General features: G+C 48.9%; 1 protein-coding gene across 6 annotated transcripts in view; it reads left to right on the top strand.

Annotated features, from left to right (window-relative positions):
• The window catches only part of fhip1b (FHF complex subunit HOOK interacting protein 1B), a 179,838-nt gene that overhangs the window by 22,964 nt on the left and 139,341 nt on the right, over positions 1 to 17,533 (top strand). For 4 of the 6 annotated variants that reach the window (XR_011961466.1, XM_072576687.1, XM_072576688.1 and 1 more), the window contains one exon: positions 3,502 to 3,800. The exons of 1 other annotated variant lie outside the window; for it this stretch is intronic. The gene's annotated coding sequence lies outside the window, so the exon portion shown is untranslated. Of the gene's footprint in view, positions 1 to 3,501; positions 3,801 to 12,598; positions 12,708 to 17,533 lie in introns of those variants that run through there. One more of the 6 variants, XM_072576692.1, reaches the window with a different exon arrangement.

The following is a 17,533-nucleotide window of genomic DNA, read 5'->3' as shown; positions in this document are numbered from 1 at the left end:
CTGGGCACCTTTCTCCATTTTGAGAAACTCCCTTCAACTACTACTCTGTCTCCTGTTGCTCAACCAGTTCTTTATCCACCTAGCTAGAACACCCATGTGATTTCACTTTCTCCATTAGTTTACCATGGGGAACCTTATCAAACACTTTACCAAGGTCCATGTGTATGACATCCACAGCCCTTCCTTCATCTATCAACTTGGTCACTTCCTCAAAGAACTCTATTAAGTTGATAAAGCACAATCTCTCCCACACAAAACCATGTTGCCATAGACCATTCTCTTCCAAATATAAGTAGATCCAAATATAAGTAGTACCTTCTCCAGCAGCTTTCCCACCATTGATGTCAGGCTCACTGGTCTGCAGTTACCTGGAATATCCCTACTATCCTTCTTGAACAGAAGGTCAACATGAGCAACCCTCCAGTCGTCCGCCACCTCACCTGTGTTTAAGGATGCCACAAAGATATCTGTCAGAGCCCCAGTTATTTCCTCTCTCGCCTCCCTCAGCAACCTGGGATAGATCCCATCCGATCCTGGGGATTTGTCCACCTTAATATCTTTAACTCACCCAACACATCTACCCTCCTTGTGTCAACGTGATCCAGAGTAAAGAATTTCTATCTCTAGCCTCAATATTCATCATGTCCCTCTCCTCAGTGAACACTGATTTAAAGTAACCAAGAATCTCGCCCATTTTCTCAGGTTCAACACACAACCTTCCTTCCTTACCCTTTAGTGGACCAATCCTTTCTCTAGTTACCCTCTTGCTTCTTATATATGAATATAAGGCCTTAGGATTCTCCTTTATTCTGCTCGCTAAAGTTATTTCAAGACCCTTTTTAGACCGCTTGATTCCTCATATAAGATTGGTCCCACTCTCCCAATATTCCTCAAAGCCTGTTCTGTTCTTAGCTGCCTGGACTTTATGTACCTTTCCTTTTCCTCGTGGGTAGTCGCATAATTTCTCTTGTCATTCACAGTTCACGAATCTTGCCTTTCCTATCCCTTGTTTTAAAAGAGACATGCCTATCCTGCACTATCTTTAACCTATCTTTGAAAGCCTCCCACATACCAAATGTGGACTTCCCTTCAAAACCTGCTCCCAATCCACATTTCCCAGCTCCTGCCTAATTTTGATATAATTAGCCTTGGTCCAGTTTAATGCTCTTCGCTTAGGACCACTCTCATCTTTGTCTACGAGTATTCTAAAGCTTTCAGAATTGTGGTCACTGTTCCCAAAGAAATTCCCCACTGCAACTTCAACCACCTGGCCTGGCTCATTCCCCAACACCAGGCCCAATATGGCCCCTTCCCTCATCGGATTATTGACAGACTGCTCTAGAAAACTTGCCTGAGTGCTCCTCACAAATTCTGCCTCATCCAGACCTCTGACACTAAGTGTATCCCAGTCAATGTTGGGAAAATTAAAATCTCCCAACCCCACTACGCTGTTGCCTCTACATCTTTCCATAATCTGTTTACCTGTTGTGGTTCTGTTCGCCGAGCTGGGAATTTGTGTTGCAAACGTTTCGTCCCCTGTCCAGGTGACATCCTCAGTGCTTGGGAGCCTCCTGTGAAGCGCTTCTGTGCTGTTTCCTCCGGCATTTATAGTGGCCTGTCTCTGCCGCTTCCGGTTGTCAGTTCGAGCTGTCCGCTGTAGTGGCCGGTATATTGGGTCCAGGTCGATGTGTTTGTTGATAGAGTCTGTGGATGAGTGCCATGCCTCTAGGAATTCCCTGGCTGTTCTCTGTTTGGCTTGCCCTATAATGGTAGTGTTGTCCCAGTCGAATTCATGTTGTTTGTCGTCTGTGTGTGTGGCTACTAAGGATAGCTGGTCGTGTTGTTTCGTGGCTAGTTGGTGTTTGTGTATACGGATCGTTAGCTGCCTTCCTGTTTGTCCTATGTAGTGTTGTGTGCAGTCCTTGCATGGGATTTTGTACACTACATTGGTTTTGCTCATCTGTTTACCTATTTGTTCTTCTACCTCACGCTCACTGTTGGGAGGCCTGTAGTACAGCCCCAACAATGTAACTGTACCCTTCTTATTTCTCAGCTCTACTCATGATGCCTCACTGCTCAAGCCCTCCATAGTGTCCTCCTTTAGCACAGCAGTAATATCATCCCTGACCAGCAATGCAAATCCCACCCCCCACCCCCTTTTGCTTCCCTCCCTGTCCTGTCTGAAGCATCTATATCTTGAAACATTTAGTTGCCAATCATGCCCTTCCTTTAACCAAGTCTCTGTAATTGTAATAACGTCAAACTCCCAGGCCCTATGTTCATCTGCCTTACCCAGTATACACCTTGCATTAAAGCATATGCACTTCAGATCACCAGTTCCTTTACACTCATCTGCTCTCTGCCTACTCTTCCGCTTGGTAATGTTAACTTCATGATCCTGTTCCTTACAGGCTCTAGTTTCCACCTCACTGTCTACGAGTCTTCTCTTCTGGTTCCTAGCCCCCTGCCACATTAGTTTAAACCCTCCCCAACAGCAGTAGCAAAAACTCCCCCAAGGACATTAGTTCCAGTCTGGTTCAGGTGTAGACCATCCAATTTGTGATAGTCCCACCTTCCCCAGAATCCCTCCCAATGATCCACAAATCTGAACACTTCCATCCTACACCATCCCTCAAGCCACGTGTTCATCCTGCCCTGGCTTTCATCTCCGCCCTGGCTAGCAGGTGGCAGTGCCCTGTGAAGGGAAGAAGAAGAGCACCTCCACAAAGTCTTTGCCAAGAATGGATATCCCCGCAACTTCATCCACAGATGTCTGGCAGACAAACAACACAGTGAGACACACCATGACCCACCACACTAACTACTCTACCTTACATAAAAACGTCTCAGAGCTCCAGCCAGACTCCTCCGACCACTCAGATTTATGACAACACATAAACCGAAAGCCACGTTTTTACAATAACTCACCAGAACAAAAGACCCAATACCCATCGTATGCAGGAAAAACGTGGCATGCAAGATTCTATGCAGAGACTACATGATATACTATATAGGACAAACATGCAGACAACTAGCGTTCTGCATTTATGAACATCAACTAGACACTAAACACCAGGACCAGATATTACTAGTGTCTGTACACATAGATGACAAGGACCATAAATTTGACTGGGACAACACAATGATAATAGGACAAGCCAATCAGTGGATAGCCAGAGAATTCTTAGAAGCATGGCACTCATCAACGGACTCTATCAATAAACACATTGACCTGGATCCAATATACCAACCACTGTGACGAACAATTGGTAGTAGTGGGAATGAAACCAAATAAACTCCAACTGACACAGTACAGCAGCGCTTCACAGGAGGCTGTACAGTACGGAGGATGTCCCTAGAAAGGGGGTGCAAGCTGAATTCCCAGCTTGGTGAACATATCCACAACAATTGCAGATTTTCTCCTGTTGAAGATAGTTATTGCTTCGCACTCGTGCGATGTGATGTCAATTGCTTATCTGCCCAAACCTTTATATTGTCCAGGTCTTGCTGCATTTGGACATGGACTGCTTCAATATCTGAGGAGTCATGAATGATCCTGAACATTGTGCAATCATTGGCGAACATCCCCACTTCTGACCTTATGATGGAGGGAAGGTCAATGATGAAGCAGCTAAAGATAAGTGTGGCCTGGGCTATTTTACTGTACTTTCCTGCCGTGTGTCTCACAAACATGTTTAATAGGCCCCTCTGATGTGTTTTTAGCCCAGGGCCTTATGCTGGCTTGTTCCTCCGTTGATATTGGTGACTGCAGGGAGTGCAAGCAAGTCCTGTTGGTGGAGGTGAGTTGTTGCACTGTGTCAGGAACTGTCGGTATTTGACAGGGCCCAACGCTGATTCCAGCTATAAATGTTTCCTGTTTAGAGGAATGCAGGTTATTGGAGTGTTTGTTTTTCAGATCAGCAAATCACCATCAATCCTCTCCTCCTGTAAGTGAACACTTACAATCCATACTTGGTTTGTCAGCAACACCAGCATTTACTGTTCGCTAAAACTCTGACCTCTTTACACAGTTCAAGAGAATAGTGCTCCTGTTCATGGACAGGTTTCCAGATCAGTGTACAGGACTGGTCATTATACTTACAGAAGGATGTTAATGTGTGGGAAGCAGTTCTAATATCTGGAATGAATGGATTGCCTTATGAGGAAAGTCTAGACCAGCTCGGCCTGTATCCTCTGGAGTTTAGAAGAGTCAGAGGTATAAGATCTTGTGGGAACTTGAGTGGGTGGATGTGGAAAAGATGTTTCCTCTTGTGGGAGAATCGAGAACTAAGGGTCACCATTGAAGAATAAGCAGGTGCTGTTGTAAGACCGAGATGAGGAAACCCTCTCAGAGGGTTTGAGTCTTTAGAATTCCCTTCCTCAAAAGGCAGTGGGGCGATGCAGAATCTTCAAATGTTTTCAATGCAGTAGATAGATTCTCAATTGGCAAGGGGATGAAAGGTGATTGGGTATGCTGGAATGTAGAGTTGAGATTAAAATCAAATCAGCCATGATCTTATTGAATGGTGGAGCAGGCTTGAATGGCCGAGTAGCCTTCTCCTATTCCTTGTTCTTTGTTTGTATCTAAGCCTAGGCAGAAACCGAAGGTGAAGGCTTTGAAAGGTAATCCCTCACTCTCTGTTACTTGTGTATGGTCATGAGTATTTCTCCAGAATCCTCGAATCTGCTCATCTGGGGACACTGAGACCATTTGTTGCATGAATGGGTCATCTTGGAAGCAGCAATGTCTTTGTATCATAATGCTGTAGGGACCGCGTGATTCCCCCACACAATCAAGCATAGCCGACCCAGTGACTGTGTATCATAATGCATTCCTGAAGAAGGGCTCATGCCCAAAACGTCGATTCTCCTGCTCCTTGGATGCTGCCTGACCTGCTGCGCTTTTCCAGCAACACATTTTCAGCTATCGTAATGCTGTAAATGGCACAACCTCACCAAGGAGCTGTGGACCCAATCTGCACAGTGTTTGTCGGAAGTGTTCCTAATCTCTCTCTCTCTCAGCACTTGTCAGGAAATTCCAGTGCAGAGCGTGGTAAGGTTGTGGCCTGGCAATATTACTCAGACAGTTCCAGTTAACGTAATGACAGCAATACAGGAAGTATCTTTTAACCAGAAATACTCATTTCGGCAGAGACAGGAACAGGGATCCCAGCCAGAGCTGGAGTCTGTCCTGGGGACTTAATCTCAGCATTGAAAGGGCATTGAGGCATTTTGCGGTACTATGTTGATTGACTTTGTACGCGGTAAGGATGTGAGCTCTGTTATAGTCCAGTCACCTGATCACCAGGCTGCTGTTCCGAAGAGAAACTAAGCTCCTTTAACTTGATCAAACATCACAGAGGGTCACGGGAAAGTTAGTTATAAAAGTAGAGATGACCCAAATCAGATGAGATGGTATCAGATCAGGTGATCAAAAGTTCAGACAAAGAGTATGGTTTCAAGCTTCTTAAAGGAGCAAAGTGAGGAAGAGAGGTGGAGAGGTTAAAGGATGGTATTCCAGAGTTTGGGGCGCGGGCAGCTGAATGCACTTGCCAGTGCTGGAGCATTTGGGAGTATGTTTGAGAGGTGATATAAAGAGTTTCACAGTAATCTTGTAGGGTTGTGGGGCTGCAGAAGGTTACAGAGGTTAGAAGTGGCAAAGCATTTGAGGAATTTGTAAATAGGATTGAGAATTTTAAAACTGAGGCATAGCTGGACTAGGAACCATCTCAGTCCTTTGAATACAATGTTACCAGTCCATCTGTTGTCCTGAGGTAGGCAATACCCTCTCATCCAATGAATTAGTACCATGTGCAGTCCCTCACTCCCATGCCCAGGCTGAGCAGGAAACAGAGGCTGCAGGATCTCACGGAGATCATTGCACCGTGCATGTGCCTGGGAGGGAGAGACAGTGTGCCAACCTGTGTCCAGCAATGGGCTTCTGATGCAACGGGGACACCTTGGCAGTTCATCTGTCTAATATTTCAATCTAACATCGTTGGGTTCTTTAACCAGAATATGGTACAGGGCACAATAGTGATTTGCTGAAACTTGGTCAAAAGTTTAAGCCTTCAAGCCTGCTCCACCAATCAGTATGATCACCCAACTCAGTACCCTGTTTCTACCTTCTGTCCATACCTTTTGATCCCTTTAGAACTATATCTAACTCCTTAAAAACATTCCATGTTTTGTCTCCAACTGCTTTCTGTGGCAGAGAATTCCATTGGCTGACCACTCACTAGGTGAAGAAGTTTCTCCTTGTCTCAATCCTAAATGGCCTTCCATGTATCCTGATACTGTCACCCCTGATTCTGGACTCTCTGTAATGGGGAACATTCTTCCTTCATGTACCCTGTATTGTGGTCACATAGTGTAGTCTGAAAATATTGTGATCAAATCGTACAGGACTCTGATTGGAGCCACCCCAGGAAACATGCCCAGTTCCAGATGCTGAGACACAAGAGACTTTAAACACCAGAGTTTGAGCAGAAAGAAGGCACATGACAGTATTTTGCTCTTTAATCTCATTACACTGACCATACTTTAACCTTTCATCGGAAAGACAGCCCTACGACAGTCTGGCACTCCCTCAGTACTGACCCTCTGACAGTGCAGCACTCCCTCAGCACTGACCCTCTGACAGTGCAGCACTCCCTCAGCACTGACCCTCTGACAGTGCAGCACTCCCTCAGCACTGACCCTCCGACAGTGCGGCACTCCCTCAGCACTGACCCTCCGACAGTGCAGCACTCCCTCAGCACTGACCCTCCGACAGTGCGGCACTCCCTCAGCACTGACCCTCCGACAGTGCGGCACTCCCTCAGCACTGACCCTCCGACAGTGCGGCACTCCCTCAGCACTGACCCTCCGACAGTGCGGCACTCCCTCAGCACTGATCCTTCGAAAGTGCGGCGCTGCCTCAGCACCGACTCTCTGACAGTGCGGCACTCCCTCAGCACTGACCCTCCGACAGTGCGGCATTCCCTCAGCACTGACCCTCTGACAGTGTAGTTTGCCCTCAGTTTGGGACCCAGAACATCAGGACCCTTATGGACAATCCCACTGGTGACAGACCGGGATGTCACACAGCCATCATTGCTGAGGAACCTCAGGCGCTATGTTATTGACATTGCTGCCCTGATTGAAACCCAGCTGATAGGGGAAGGACACCTCAGAGAGCAAGGTGGTGGCTACACCTTCCTCTGGAAAGGCAAGGTCAAAGAAAAGTCAGCTTCAGCATCAGAATAAACTTTGAGTTGGTGGACCAACTCAAAGACTCTTCCTCCAGAATAAGTGCATGCCTTGTGAGACTCTGGCTTCCCTTTGCTGGGAACCAGTATGTCACAGTATTCAGTGCATATGCACCAATGCTCTATGCAGCAGCTGGGGAATTGTACTCCAGCCTTGACCAGTCTCTGTCTGTGAGTCCCTGCAGTGGACAAACTAATCATCCTCAGCAACTTCAATGCTAGAGTCAGCAAAAGTGCAGACCTTTGAGATGGTTAATCGGGAAAGAGAGAGTCAGGAAACAAATCTCCAGCAGCACCCTTCTCCTGATCAAATGCCACCAACACACTATTCTTCCAAAGGGACAAATACAACACAATGTTGCAGCACCCACGCTGCAAACATTAGCACCTCCTTGACTACATCATTGTCAGAGCGAGGGATTGGTAAAATGTTAGAACCACCCTCGCCATGGAACAGGAGCTGACAACTACTGGATAGACCATCACCTGATTCAAGCCAGGATGAACATGAATACAGCCTGGTCGCAGCTGAGACGGAAAAAATAACCTCATACAAGCAGCTCATCTCGATAACCCTAGTGATCTTCAGCGACATCGAGTCACTGGATCCCAACAATCTCTCGTCCACCCTCAAAGTCGCCATCAATGCCTGCAAAAACTCGGTTGGCTACTCAACCAGGAGACACCAAGACTGGTTTGATGAGAATGATCAGGAGATCCAAGAGCTGGTAAGCTGGAAGCGCAGGCATTTCTGAATGTATAGCAACAACCGCACTCCGAAGAGAAAAGACAGACCTATAGGCGACTGAAGGCCAAGGTCCAACAATGAACCCGTGAATGGTTGACAGCCATGGTGTGGAGGGATTCTTCAAGGCTGGCAAGACCACATACGGTCGAAACACCCAAGGTCCCCCACCACTGCTGGCCAAAAACAGTGTGACTCTTGCCAGAGATAAAGAAGCCACCACACAATGCTGGGAGGAGCATTTCAGAGACCTCCTCAACCAAGGCTCTGTTGTTGATTCCAGTGTCCTTGAATATAACCCACAACATACTACATGAGCTTAGCAACACCCCAGCCCTGCATGAAGGAGAGAAGGCCGTCTGTCAGCTCAAGAGCAACAAGGCTGCTGAAGCAGACAGTATCTCTGCTGAGATATTGAAGTGCGGAGGCACAGAGCTCCCAGTGCAGCTACACACCCCTGTCTACTTTATCTGGAAGGCGGAGAATGTTCAGGGAGAGCTCCGAGGTGTCACCATTGTAAGTATTTTCAACAAAATGGTAACTACAGAGGAATCTCCCTGATGTCGACCATTGGAAAAGACATCGCCAAGGTTCTCCTCAATAGTCTCTGCCCTATGGCTGAAGAACTCTTCCTGGAAACACATGATAGCTTTTGACCACCGAGGGGTACAATGGACATGATTTTCACAGTGCGATAGCTACAGAGAAATCCAGAGAAAGGAACCTCCCATTGTTCATGGTTGACTTTACAAAGGTGTTTGACACCATCAACTAGGAAGTATTATGGAGCATCCTTCTCCATTTTGGTTGTACCATGAAGCTTGTCACCGTCCTTAGCCTGCTCCATGATTCCGTGGAAGTCCTGGTAATGACAAATGGCTCCACCACCAACCCATTCCCTGTTTGGACTGGTGTCAAGCAGGGCTGCATCATTGCCCTAACACTGTTCTTGATCTACCTTGCAGCAATGCTTCATCTCACCACTGACAAGCTCCCAGCTGGAGTGGAGGTGAAACCTGTGGAACCAGCAGGAAATTATTCAACCTCCACTGCCTTCAGACCTAAACCAACCCAGTGTCACTGAGCTGTAATATGCATATGATGCTTGCATATATGCAATCTCAGAGGATGTACTCCAGACCATCGTCAGCACCTTTACAGAGGTGTATGAGAGCATGGCTCTCACCCTGAACATCTGCAAGATGAAGGTCCGTCACCAATCTGGCCTGGCATTGTGGAGTGAAGGTCCATGCGGAGGCCTTATAGAATGTTAACCACTTCTAGTACCTTGCAAGTGTCCTATCAGCCAAAGCAGCGATTGATGAAGAGATCCGCCATTGCCTCCGGTGTGTTAAGCCAGCCTTTGGCCATCTGAGACAAGAGTGTTTGAGGACAGCAGCATCAGATGTGACACCAATGTGGTGGTTCCTGCTCTGTTGTAGAGCTTTGAGACAAGTGCGGCACAGTGGCTCAGTGGTTAGTACTGCTGCTTCACAGTTTCTGGATTAGTGATGCTGGAAGAGTACAGCAGTTCAGGCAGCATCCAAGGAGCTTCGAAATTGACGTTTCGGGCAAAAGCCCTTCATCAGGAATAAAGGCAGTGAGCCTGAAGCGTGGAGAGATAAGCTAGAAGAGGGTGGGGGTGGGGAGAGAGTAGCATAGAGTAAAATGGGTGAGTGGGGGAGGGGATGAAGGTGATAGGTCAAGGAGGAGAGGGTGGAGTGGATAGGTGGAAAAGGAGATAGGCAGGTAGGACAAGTCCGGACAAGTTATGGGGACAGTGCTGAGCTGGAAGTTTGGAACTAGGGTGAGATGAGGGAAGGGGAAATGAAACTGTTGAAGTCCCCATTGATGCCCTGGGGTTGAAGTGTTCAGAGTATTCTTCCTCCAGGCATCTGGTGGTGAGGGAGCGGCGGTGAAGGAGGCCCAGGACCTCCATGTTCTCAGCAGAGTGGGAGGGGGAGTTGAAATGTTGGGCCACAGGGCGGTTTGGTTGATTGGTGCGGGTGTCCCGGAGATGTTCCCTAAAGCGCTCTGCTAGGAGGCGCCCAGTCTCCCCAATGTAGGGGAAACCGCATCGGGAGCAACGGATACAATAAATGATATTCAACAGTTTCCTCATTTCCCCTTCCCCAACCTCACCCTAGTTCTAAACTTCCAGCTCAGCACTGTCCCCATGACTTGTCCGGACTTGTCCTACCTGCCTATCTCCTTTTCCACCTATCCACTCCACCCTCTCCTCCCTGACCTTTCACCTTCATCCCCTCCCCCACTCACCCATTGTACTCTATGCTACTCTCTCCCCACCCCCACCCTCCTCTAGCTTATCTCTCCACGCTTCAGGCTCACTGCCTTTATTCCTGATGAAGGGCTTTTGCCCGAAACGTTGATTTCGAATCTCCTTGGATGCTGCTTGAACTGCTGTGCTCTTCCAGCACCACTAATCCAGAATCTGGTTTCCAGCATCTGCAGTCATTGTTTTTACCCTGCTGCTTCACCGTGCCAGGGATCCATCTTCAATTCCATGCACGGATGACTGTCTCTATGGGGTTTGCACATCCTCTCTGTGTCTAGTTTCCTCCCATAGTCCAAAGATGTGCAAGTTAGATGGATTGGCCATGGGTTGCAAGGTTACAGCGATTGGATGAGTGGGCTGCTGTTAGGAAGGTTGATGTGGACCCGGTGGGCCAAATGGCCTGTGTACCTACTGTAGGGGTTCTCTGAATAATTCGATGAAAAGACATGGACTGTCTACAGCAGACATCTTGAGGTGCTGGAGCAGTAACACAATGCGGCCTGCGCAAGATCCTGTGAATCCACTGGGAAGAAAGATGCATCAACACTAGGGTCTTCGACCAGGCCAACATCCCCAGCATTGAGGCACTGAACCCTCCTTGACTGGCTGCAATGGTCTGGACACGTCGTCCACATGACCGACATGAGACTGGCCAAGCATGTGCCCCATTCTCAGGTCTGAAACGGCAGCTGAACCCAGGTGGTTAGAGAAAGGGCTTCAGTGATACCTCAAGGCCTCAGTGGTAAAGTGCATCATTCTCACAGACACCTGAGAATCACTGGCCCAAGACCGTCCAAAATGGAGGAGGATCATCCGGGAAGGCATAGAGGAGCTCAAGACATGCCGTCAGGAAAAAGCAGAAACCAGGTGAAAACAGCGAAAGGAGTGCACTGCCGCACCAACACCCTGCCCACCCATTCCCATGGCCACCTTCTGCCCCAAATGTAACAGAGCCTGTGGAAGCTGCATTGGTCTGTACAGCCACCTACAGACTCACCCCAAGAGTGGAAGAGTCATCCTCATCCATGAGGGACTGCTGATGAATGAATGACTACCTCAGCATTGACCCTGAACATCCACAGGATGAAGGTCCTCTACCAACCTGGCCTGGCATTCTGGAGTGAACCCCCGGTCATTAAGGTCACCACTGACCCAGAGACAATGCAGCACTACTTCAGTTACTGACCCTCTGTCTGTGCGGCGTTCCCTCAGCACTAACCCTCCGACAGTGCAGCTCTCCCTCAGCACTGACCCTCTGACAGTGCGGCAGTCCCTCAGCACTGACCCTCTGACAGTGCGGCGCTCCCTCAGCATTGACCCTCTGACAGTGCGGCAGACCCTCAGCACTGACCCTCTGACAGTGCGGCGCTCCCTCAGCACTAACCCTCCGACAGTGCAGCTCTCCCTCAGCATTGACCCTCTGACAGAGGAGCATTCCCTCAGCACTGACCCTCCGACAGAGGAGCACTCCCTCAGCACTGACCCTCCGACAGAGGAGCATTCCCTCAGCACTGACCCTCCGACAGTGTGGCACTCCCTCAGCACTGACCCTCCGACAGTGCGGCACTCCCTCAGCACTGACCCTCCGACAGTGCGGCACTCCCTCAGCACTGACCCTCTGACAGTGCGGCACTCCCTCAGCGCTGACCCTCCGACAGTGTGGCACTCCCTCAGCACTGACCCTCCGACAGTGCGGCACCCCCTCAGCACTGACCCTCCGACAGTGCGGCACTCCCTCAGCACTGACCCTCTGACAGTGCGGCACTCCCTCAGCACTGACCCTCTGACAGTGCGGCACTCCCTCAGCACTGACCCTCTGACAGTGCGGCACTCCCTCAGCACTGACCCTCCGACAGTGCGGCACTCCCTCAGCACTGACCCTCCGACAGTGCGGCACTCCCTCAGCACTGACCCTCCGACAGTGCGGCACTCCCTCAGAACTGGAATAACTGCTCCCTTGCATGGTTCTTGAATCTGTGACATTTGGACTCTTGGAGTACTGTGGTGTGATGTGAGCCCTGTCTGCTGTGGCAATCTGTAATATCAGATAGCCTGCCACCATGTTCACTTGGATTTGAGACAGTTCAGTTCAGAAAGCTAATTTCTGTTTCCAATTATGCAGCTCCTCAGTGTCATACCCGTTATGGTTCAAATCCATTAGGGTGATGTCATGTTCTAAGGCTGTGAGCAACAGCCTGGGCTGTCCCCTCTGCTGATCAGCCTCTTTAAGCCTGTGCAAGCCAGTCTCAGCCTTTAATAGAATGAGAGGGGAGGAGCCAGGCAGGTCCCTGGTTGATGTACTGACTGCACCTGCTGCAATATTCATGAGCAGGCAGGTTGGCCTTTGCAGGAAATACCTTCAGAGCTGGAGAGTGCACAAACGAGGAATAGAGGAGCTGGTAGAACTACTGAGGAGGTGAGGCGTTCACAAACCGAAAGAAAACTGATGACTGTTTCAGATGAAGACTGCCTTGTGTCAGATTGTAACTCACTGACCTGCAGTCGTCTGTGCTTGCAGCACAGTAGCTGACGCGCAGTTCATTTTTTTCCTGCTGTCTAAAGGTTGTTTATTGCTGGTAATTTTTAGTTTGACGACACTTGCCCCAGCTGCATGTTGACTGCATTGGCAGTGTGTATGTTTCTGAAAGTCTCATGAGGCTTTGAGCAGGGCTTGTTAGTGGGTGAGATTACTCACTGCCGAAAGCTGTCAGCACCTGTCCTTGTCACTCTTCACATGCTACAGCTCTTGTCACCGAGTTTGCTCGACACCAAACCCCAAATGATTGCTGCCTCAGTCACGGTCACTCATCCCCAAGGTCAGCAGCCAGTGCATTCAGACTTCGCTCCAGGGATGATCCAGCATGACTTCCCTACGGCTGAGATTGTGCCCACTGTTAGTGGCGTCATTATTCTGTTAAAATCCTCAAGGACAGTCAGGGGTTTACTTGGCCTCCTTTCCAACATGCCTATAGTTCCTCAACTGTGATTCAGAGCAATCCCGAGGCTTTTGGATAAGACATTAAATTGAGGCTCCATTTATCCTCTTGGCTAGATTTAAAAATCCTATTATTCTGTTTTAGAGTAAAGATGGCCCGGGGTTTGGAAGGGATCTCCCCAGGATCCTGCATCAATATTTATTTCTCAAACATATTACATCATCAGTGACTTGGCCTTCACTAGAGTGCCATTTGTGGGATCTTGCTGTGCATAAATTGGCTGCTTGTAGTTCCTGCATTACAGCAGTGACTACATTTTGACAAGGTCTTCATTGGCTGCAAACGTGCTGTGATAGAGCTGGGGTTTCGGCAACTACCCTGTCAGACCCTATACGAACTGTATCCGTTTCTACTGTATGAGATGCATTCTCATTCTTCTAAACTCTAGGGAAAGTGGGTTCAGTCTCCACAGTGTCTCCTCAGGACAGTCTCACCATCCCAGCACTCAGTCTGATGAACCTCCGCTGCACTCCCTCTATAGCTAGGCAAGGTGACCAGACCTTGACAGTGCTTCAGGTGCAGTCTCACCAGTCTTAGAACATTACAGCACAGTACAGGCCCTTCGGCCCTCGATGTTGCACCGCCCTGTCATACTAATCGGAAGCCCATCCCACCTAGACTATTCTCTGTACGTCCATTGCCTGTCCAATGACGACTTCAATGCACTTAAACTTGGCGAAACTACCACCGATGCAGGTAAAGCATTCCATACATTTACTACTCTCTGAGTAAAGAAACTACCTCTGACATCTGTCTTATACCTATCTCCCCTCACTTTAAAGTCGTGTCCCCTCGTGTTTGCCGTCCCCATACTTGGAAAAAGGCTCTCCCTGTCCACCCTATCTAACCCTCTGATTATCTTGTATGTTCTAACCCTCTGATTATCTTGTATGTAAAATTGAAGCCTAAACTTTTAAGAAACTGAAAGTTTGTCTTCAATTTAGAGCACTCACTTTGGGATGGATGTCCAGATGTCAGAGAGGATGTGGAAGAGATTTGTCAGAATGGAGCCAGGGATAAGGGACTTCACTTGTGTGGAGGGCCTGCTGTAGAGGCTGGGATTGAGAAGGTTAAGGGCAAATTTGTTCTAGATATTCAAAATGAATGGTTTTGTGTGAGTACATAAGGAAAACATGTTTGCAGAGTCCAAAACCAGAGGGCACAGATTGGAAGCAGTTGACTTTTTTTAAGCAGCAAGTTTTGAACTGGAAAGTGATGCCTGAAAGGGCAGCATTAACTTCTGGAATTTGATGAATCCTTGAGGGGCAACATTGGCAGCACCATGGGGGAAGAGCAAGGGGAGTGGCAATAATTGTACGACTCTTTCAAAGAGTCAGAATAGGTACAGATGGTTGGTCGGTCTCCTCTTATGTTGCGTCATTCTCTGATTCAGTGAGTTAATGAAATAGGAATATGACAATTCTTTCAGGTATGCCAGCCTGTTAGCCAAATGGAGTAAACAGGAGCGTACAAATTGCAATGGTGGGTGGGAGAAGGAGGAAACAATATTTCAAATGAGAGGCTTTTCAAATTTGTGATTGAAATACTGCACTTTAGGGAGAACGCTGCTAATTTTCACCAGGCTAAAGAAGAAAGATGTCCTAGCTTTGCAACTGCATCAACATTTGGATAAATGCAACTTCCATAGTGCTCTGTTGGAAACATTATTATAGATCCCGCTGGACTGCATCATCATACTGTGGGGACAGGTCTGGCACTGTATAACACTGGGGTACAGTACTGATGGGGACAGGTCTGTCACTGTATGACATTGGGGTACAGTACTGGTGGGGACAGGTCTGTCACTGTATGACATTGGGGTACAGTACTGGTGGGGACAGGTCTGTCACTGTATAACACTGGGGTACAGTACTGATGGGGACAGGTCTGTCACTGTATGACATTGGGGTACAGTACTGGTGGGGACAGGTCTGTCACTGTATAACACTGGGGTACAGTACTGATGGGGACAGGTCTGTCACTGTATGACATTGGGGTACAGTACTGGTGGGGACAGGTCTGTCGCTGTAGAACACTGGGGTACAGTACTGGTGGGGACAGGTCTGTCACTGTATGACATTGGGGTACAGTACTGGTGGGGACAGGTCTGTCACTGTATGACATTGGGGTACAGTACTGGTGGGGACAGGTCTGTCGGTGTATAACACTGGGGTACAGTACTGATGGGGACAGGTCTGTCACTGTATAACACTGGGGTACAGTACTGATAGGGATAGGTCTGTTATTATAGCACTGGGGTACATTACTGTTAGGGATAGGTCTGTCAGTGTATAACACTGGGATACGGTACTGGTGGGGACAGGTCTGTCACTGTATAACACTGGGGTACAGGACTGTCATTGTATAACACTGGGGTACAGTACTGGTGGGGACAGGTCTGTCACTGTCTTAACACTGGGGTACAGTAATGGTGGGGACGTGTCTGTCAGTTTATAACATTGGGGTACAGTACTGATGGGGACAGGTCTGTCACTGTATAGCACTGGGTACAGTACTGATGGGTACAGGTCTGTCACTGTATAACACTGGGGTACAGTACTAATGGGGACAGGTCTGTCACTGTATAACACTGGGGTACAGTACTGGTGGGGACAGGTCTGTCCCTATATAAAACTGGGGTACAGTACTGGTGGGAACAGGTCTGTCACTGTATAACACTGGGGTACAGTACTGATGGGGACAGGTCTGTCACTGTATAGCACTGGGTACAGGACTGATGGGGACAGGTCTGTCACTGTATAACGTAGGTGCATTACTGGTGGGGACAGGTCTGTCACTGTATAACACTGGGGTACAGTACTGGCAGGGACAGGTCTGTCACTATCTTAACACTGGGGTACAGTACTGATGGGGACAGGTCTCTCACTGTATAATACTGGGGTACAGTACTGGCGGGGACAGGTCTGTCACTGTATAACACTGGGGTACAGTCCTGGTGGGGACAGGTCTGTCAGTGTATAACACTGGGGTACAGTACTTATGGGGGCAGGTCTGTCCTGTAAGACACTGGGGTACAGTACTGGTGGGGACAGGTCTGTCGCTGTATAACACTGGGGTACAGTACTGGTGGGGACGGGTCTGTCATTGTATAACACTGGGGTACAGTACCGGTGGGGACGGGTCTGTCACTGTATAACACTGGGGTACAGTACTGGTGGGGACAGGTCTGTCACTGTATAACACTGGGGTACAGTACTGGTGGGGACGGGTCTGTCATTGTATAACACTGGGGTACAGTACTGGTGGGGGACAGGTCTGTCCCTGTATAACACTGGGGTACAGTACTGGTGGTGACAAGTCTGTCCCTGTATAACACTGGGGTACAGTACTGTGGGGACGGGTCTGTCATTGTATAACACTGGGGTACAGTACTGGTGGGGGACAGGTCTGTCCCTGTATAACACTGGGGTAAAATACTGGTGGTGACGTGTCTGTCCCTGTATAACACTGGGGTACAGTACTGGTGGGGACGGGTCTGTCCCTGTATAACACTGGGGTACAGTACTGGTGGGGACGGGTCTGTCACTGTATAACACTGGGGTACAGTACTGGTGGGGACGGGTCTGTCATTGTATAACACTGGGGTACAGTACTGGTGGGGGACAGGTCTGTCCCTGTATAACACTGGGGTACAGTACTTCTGGTGACGAGTCTGTCCCTGTATAACACTGGGGTACAGTACTAGTGGGGACGGGTCTGTCATTGTATAACACTGGGGTACAGTACTGGTGGGGGACAGGTCTGTCCCTGTATAACACTGGGGTACAGTACTGGTGGTGACGAGTCTGTCCCTGTATAACACTGGGGTACAGTACTGGTGGGGACGGGTCTGTCCCTGTATAACACTGGGGTACAGTCCTGGTGGGGACAGGTCTGTCACTGTATAACACTGGGGTACAGTACTGGTGGGGACGGGTCTGTCAGTGTATAAACTGGGGTACGGTACTGGTGGGGACAGGTCTGTCACTGTATAACACTGGGGTACAGTCCTGGTGGGGACAGGTCTGTCAGTGTATAACACTGGGGTACAGTCCTGGTGGGGACAGGTCTGTCAGTGTATAACACTGGGGTACAGTACTGGTGGGGACAGGTCTGTCCCTGTATAACACTGGAGTACAGTCCTGGTGGGGACAGGTCTGTCCCTGTATTACACTGGGGTACAGTCCTGGTGGGGACGGGTCTGTCCCTGTATTACACTGGGGTACAGTACTGGTGGGGACAGGTC

Source organism: Chiloscyllium punctatum, chromosome 9 (assembly GCF_047496795.1).
Source record: "Chiloscyllium punctatum isolate Juve2018m chromosome 9, sChiPun1.3, whole genome shotgun sequence".
NCBI classification, from domain to species: Eukaryota; Metazoa; Chordata; class Chondrichthyes; order Orectolobiformes; family Hemiscylliidae; genus Chiloscyllium; species Chiloscyllium punctatum.
This window is presented reverse-complemented; position numbering and strand designations above follow the sequence as displayed.